Genomic DNA, 6,315 nt, shown 5'->3' with positions numbered 1-6,315 from the left:
GTGTTAACACATTGTTTACATCATGAGCTGTAAAATATCTGCAATTTTGATCATTAAAGTGATGATTGTCATAGATAGTGGATAAGAGGTTTAGTTCTGGATCTATATTTGTTTGCATAAGAAGGCTGGTTGTAGGAAAACAAAGCAAGAATGGCAATTACAAAACAAAATTTTGATATAAAAGGGGGTAAAATTAAAATATAAACAAGACCTATACAAGACAAACACAAAATGATCAAAAAAAAAAAGAAAAAGAAAAATGAGGTAGATTGCTAACAAGTTCTCTCAGGTACACTGTAAGTAATAATTAGCATTTTGAGACACAGGCAAAGCCAGGGGTACAATGGAGTAAGGGAGTATGGCGAGGCTAGGCAACCTAGGTAATAAATGAAAGCAAAGAAAAAGTTGAATAATAAACATAGGCAAGTTTAATCTAATGATTATTAACTATAAATAGTTTAGTTATGATCCCATAATTAATAAGAACTAAAGAAAATATTAATGCACTCAATTAATTAAGTCCAATGAATGACTAATATACATTAAATTAAAATTTACTTTAAAAAAGAGTAACAAAGAGACTTAGGATACGTAGCCCGCACTAGATGACAAGGGGGTTAATTATGTTGACTCAATGAGAGGGATAATAAGGTGAGACAAACCACATTGGGAGAGGAAAGTGTTGAGGTTATCCTCATTAGCAATTGTAAACATTTTACCTCCTGAGGTCTTTCTCACTTTAATAACGCCATCTCTAACGAAGCACTGATGAATCGCATCTGGGTTTTGATGACGGATTTGACGCAGGCGGTAGAGGAGTTGCTGTCTTTTTCTAGTCAAGCACTCGTTGATGTAGATTCCCTTTCGTTGGGATGCAGCTGTCCGGACAAGATGCGATTATATGGTTTGGGAAGGTAGCTTGAGGCAAATTTTTCGCTAGTTTAGACCTGATGGATTCTTTTTGCCTACTCTGTAGGCAGCAATAATGTCGGTTTTATTTAGAGTGACACGCAATTCGCCTTTTATGAGATCCTGAACTATTTCAATACACTTTCCACCTTCACGTTCCACAGGAATATTTTGGGACAACACAATAACATAGTCAAGCAGCTTTTGCTGGTCCTGTTCATCCAGGGAGATGGAATGTTGGGCAAATGACACATTTGCAGATGACACTAAGATCTATGATAAAGAAGGAAATGAAAGTGATATTGAGACCTTACAAAGAGATCTACATGAACTCCACCAATGGTCAGATGACTGGCAAATGCTCTTTAATGTCGATAAATGCAAGACCTTGCCTGTAGGGCATAACATTCCACGTCACAACTACCAAATTGCCCACACTACCTTACAACAGATAGATGAAGAATGCGACATTGGAATCAGAATCCATCATTCACTAAAAGTTGCACAACAAGTGGGAGCGGCAGTAAAAAAAAAGCGAACCAAACCTTGGGAATAATCAAGCGTGCCTTTACTTTCAAGGAAACTAAAGTAGTCGTTTAATTGTATAAGTCTCTGGTGCGTCCCCACCTGGATTATTGCATACAGGCATTGAGACCTTATCTTCAGAAAGACATAGCTGCTCTGGAGAAGATGCAACACCGGGCAACAAAAATCATACCAGAGCTTAGTCATCTCTCGTATCAGAAAGGGTTGAGGGCCACTGGCCAAACAACACTGCAAACCAGGCATGACAGGGCGGAGCTCATCGAAACACTTAAAATACTAAACAATTTGGACGATGTCGATCCGGACACTTTCTTCAAAAGGTCAGATGTAACACGAACGAGGAGCAACGGGTTCAAGCTCAACAAGCCACAATGTAGAACAGAAAACAGGAGAGGCTTTTTCACCCCGTATGGTTGTAAACCCGTGGAACAGCCTACCCGCCAGAGAGTAGGTAAGGTAAACGCCAAAACTCTACTGGGTTTTAAAATACAGATAGAAAAAATCATCCAGACAAATGGGTAGGACCTTTGACAAGCCGCCAACTTCCTGTTCTCGTTGAGGCCACCAATATTAGTTGCTCTCAGGTTAATTAAACATCGGCAAAGATCAGTAACCAAAGAAAATGGGAAGAGCACCGTGGCGGGTAAGCGAGCGAGCGAGTGACGTCATCACAACAAAGATTGCTATAGAGTCTCCACGACTCGTTAGGTTCGCCTGTCGTAAAGACCTGTGTCCACAATACCCGCCAAATTGTCCCTCCCACAGTACTCTCAGGACACTTATGGCAGTGTAAGTGTGTGGTGAAGAAGACACACTGAAGACATTGAGGATATATCACGAGGGAGAGACAAAACTGTTGAAGGAAGGAGTCACCTGGCTCCACCTGACCACCTTGTTCCTCGCACTCTCATCATCCTCCGTAAGTACTGGAGTACTTTCTGCTCCACCATTGTCTTACACCCCAACATGCAATTGTTGGGGTGTGGAAATAGGCCTATGGCATTGTTGGGATGTAGACGTAGGCCTATGGAATTGTTGAGGTAAATTATAAGCCTATAGCATTGTTGGGGTAAATTATAAGCCTATGGCATTGTTGGGGTGTGGACATTGGCCTATCGAATAATAAGAATAAGAATAATAATAATAATGAGAAAATCCACTGGGACTGTGTGGTGTCACAAACCCACGACCAAGGCATTGCCAGCCGCATACTCTACCACTGTACCACCACTGACTTCCTAAAAGTCTTACACTCAGATTTCTACTGATGTCACAGGAAGTCTGTGATATCCTTATATCACAGGAAGACTTGAAGCCAGTCCAAGTTTTACGTAAGACCCTCCCAAGCACTCAGGTGAAGGGGTAAAGTGTTGTAGTTGAACACTGTACGCCCAACTTCAGATACTACACTGACAATCGCACTAAGGAGATATACATCAATGAACGATCCACTGGGGCTGTGAGGTGACGCAAACATTGCAGGTTCGCATCGCCTCACAGCCCGAGTGAATTTTCTCATTGATGTATATCACGTTAGTGTGATTTTCTGTGAGTAAATGATAATAATAATATTAATACAGTAATAATATTATTATTATTTATTCAAAAGAGTGTGTGTACAAAGAACATAAGAGTAATAAATGAATAAATCCACAAGGGCCATGACAAGGGTTTGAACCTACATCCGAGAAGATCCCAGACGATCCTTAACCACTTAACTGCGCCAACCAAGAATACTCAGTTTGATTTTTTCGTACCCATTCTAAATGTGTGCGAGGTTCGTTGTGTACGAAATGGACTCTTAGGACCTCCAGTGAGAGGCAGCCATCTTGGAAAAAATTCCCCTTATGCCCTAGGGCTGCTGGCTGGGTTAGTACTGACTGAGCAACCATGAGTGGCGCACGCACCTCTGGCTCCCAAACACCTGTCCGACGCGGAGTTGAAAGATCGCGCTTTGTCGGTGAAACTCAAGCCTTAATGTTTGAAGAATATAAGAGTCATAATATTTGTGAAGCTAGGTGCAATAAGAACCTAACACAAAGGTCAGATGCAAGTGATCCAGCACCTATGAGGACAATACAGCGAGCGTATCAAGTTGTAGCTCTGAGCGCCACCCTTGCCCACCTATGCTATCTCCAATTTATTTAGATGATACATAGATGAATCGTTTTCTGTGTTCAGTGATGATGCATCTGATACAAGTTGCATAGATAAACAGTGTTAGCGGCTTCCATGGTTGTGTTTTCCATAGATATTTTCAAGAATAGCTGAATCTCTTCTTTACTGACGGACACTCTTTGAGGCTTGCTGAATCTCTTCCAGACTGATGGACACTCTTTGAGGCTGGCTGAATTTCTTCCTGTTTGGGACCTTACAAGGCGATCTTTTCACGACTACCTTACAAATTGATCTTTCCCTGTAATCTTTGCAAGACTACCTTATGTTTTACAAGCTTGGCTACATACCACCTACAGGTACTAATGCCAAGGGTGTACATGAGTGCATTATTTGCAAGCACACAGAACAAAGAAACAGGAAGCAAAATTCTATCTGTACCTGGTGCAACGAGAGCGAAGTCGCACTGTGTACCCTGGACTACTTCGTTGATTATTACTCACTACCAAAGTACTGAGTGTGTAATACAGTGTGTTACTGTGTAGTGTGTGAAACTGTACATATTGTAATTTTAGTGAATTTTTAAAAAGTATTATTGCGACAATAAACATTTATTGTGGACACATTGCTGACACATGTATCACAGTTTCATGGAACATTATGAACATTCTACTGTATACATATTGTAAAGGATACAAATATGCATCATATATGATAAAAAAACAAACAAATAAAACTGCATTGGAAATACATAAAACAGATAATTGAAAATATTTTTGTGCCAACATCTGGTGCTTGAATGGCCCGGGCGACCGTGTCTGGGCGTGTCACGCACGGGCGACCAGCCCCTGATGACATCACAACGCACCTTGTCCACGTCCCCAGAGCCAAAGTAAGTGGAATTTGGTACTTATTTTTACATAGACATGTTCAGGGAAGGGAATTTATCATTTTATGAAGAAAAAATAAATTTTTGGGGACACTTTATTTCATGCGCACAGGGGGAATTTCACAATAAACTCGGCGCAGCATGGTGGTTAATCAACTGAGCTACGACATGGATAAGAATTGCAACCGAGAAATCAACTTGACCTACCACGGATCCTGCAGTCTCTCCGAGACACAAACTAGGTTTTTACACAATTCCCCCATGCACCTGAGCTCTGTCAATAAGCTGTTCTACCTCTTCGCCCTTCCTTCATTACACACTCTCGGACGTAGATTTGAACGCTCGTCACGGCTCTTGTGGATTTGTTCATTTCAAACTTGAAATGAAACAAACAAACTCATTTCAAATTTGTTCATATCAAACCTACCCGTACTATCAAAAATATTTGAAAAAATTATCTACAAACAGCTGTACTCCTACCTCGTAAAATTCGACATACGCGGCCCCTGTCAGTTTGGCTTCCGCTCCCAAAAGAGTACTAACGACGCAATTATTAGTCTCCTTGATGTAATTTTCTCAGCCCTTGACAAAAATGAGTTTCCGATTGGACTCTTCATTGACCTGAGAAAGGCCTTTGATACTGTTAATCACAACTACCTCTTATGTAAACTGCATCATTATGGAATCTGAGGTCATGCCCTGGACTAGATCCAATCCTATCTTAGTGATAGACACCAATGTGTAGCCATCAATGATATAACCTCTCCCACTCTACCAATAACCATTGGTGTGCCACAGGACAGCATCTTGGGACCTCTCCTATTTCTTATATACATCAATGGTCTGCTTAATGTCACCAACATTCTGAAACCTATATTGTTTGCTGATGATACTACCCTCATCTACTCTAACCCCAAAACACATACACTAAATAATGCTGTTAATAATGAACTAAAAAAATGTCCACTTATGGATGTCAACCAACAAACTAACATTTAACATAGAAAAGACCTACTACATCTTATTTGGAAGCAAATCAACAAATGCAATTCAGCCTCAGATAGACAATGTTAACATAAGTAATAAAAATGATGGAAAGTTTCTTGGCCTATTCCTAGATAAGAGACTTGACTTCAGCACCTACATACAACACATAACAAAGAAAGTCTCTAAAGCAGTTGGTATACTCTCTAAAATCAGATACTATGTACCTAACTGCCCTCATCTCACTATATTATGCATTAATCTATCTCTATCTTAATTATGGTATCTGTGCATGGGGTTCAACCACTGCAAATCACCTCAGGTCCATCATCCCCGAGCAAAAATCTGCTATCAGAATAATAACAAATTCTGTTTTCAGACAACACTCAGTACTCAGTCCCCTTGTTAAACTCCCTAAAAATGCTAAACATAATCTCACTCCACACATTCTCTTCTGTCAACTACATTTACAAAACCCTGTTCTTAAATGCAAATCCTGTTCTTAAACTCTCCCTGGAGAGATGTAATAGGACCCATTATCACCACAACAGAAATAAATATCTCTTTGATATCCCCAGAGTCAAACTTAATCTGTGAAAACAATCTATGCAAATAAAGGGACCTAGTCTATGGAACTCACTCCCTAATGAATTGAAAAGCTGTCCAACTTTTGTGTCATTCAAAAACAAAACTAAAAAGTACCTAATTTCATCTTCATAGTTTTCTACCTTGTTGCTTTAAAATTGCACTGCATCTAGTGCTACCCAATCTCCCAATCTTCATGTACCCAATCCAAACAACTTTACCGGTGTGATCATTGCTGTCTTCTTATATGTGCTTTCAATTTGCTGTATGGTGCCTATTAATCTTTG

At 40.0% G+C, this 6,315-nt stretch overlaps 1 protein-coding gene across 1 annotated transcript in view; it reads left to right on the top strand.

The window, feature by feature from the left end:
- The first annotated feature begins 2,138 nt into the window (after window positions 1-2,138).
- The window catches only part of LOC138355796 (tripartite motif-containing protein 59-like), a 45,202-nt gene continuing 41,025 nt past the window's right edge, over window positions 2,139-6,315 (top strand). The window contains exon 1 of the mRNA XM_069311323.1: window positions 2,139-2,374. The gene's annotated coding sequence lies outside the window, so the exon portion shown is untranslated. The remainder of the gene's footprint in view (window positions 2,375-6,315) is intronic.

Source organism: Procambarus clarkii, chromosome 69, assembly GCF_040958095.1.
Source record: "Procambarus clarkii isolate CNS0578487 chromosome 69, FALCON_Pclarkii_2.0, whole genome shotgun sequence".
Taxonomy (NCBI): domain Eukaryota; kingdom Metazoa; phylum Arthropoda; class Malacostraca; order Decapoda; family Cambaridae; genus Procambarus; species Procambarus clarkii.
The sequence above is the reverse complement of the archived record's forward strand: the minus strand, read 5'-3'. Positions and strand labels throughout refer to the sequence as shown.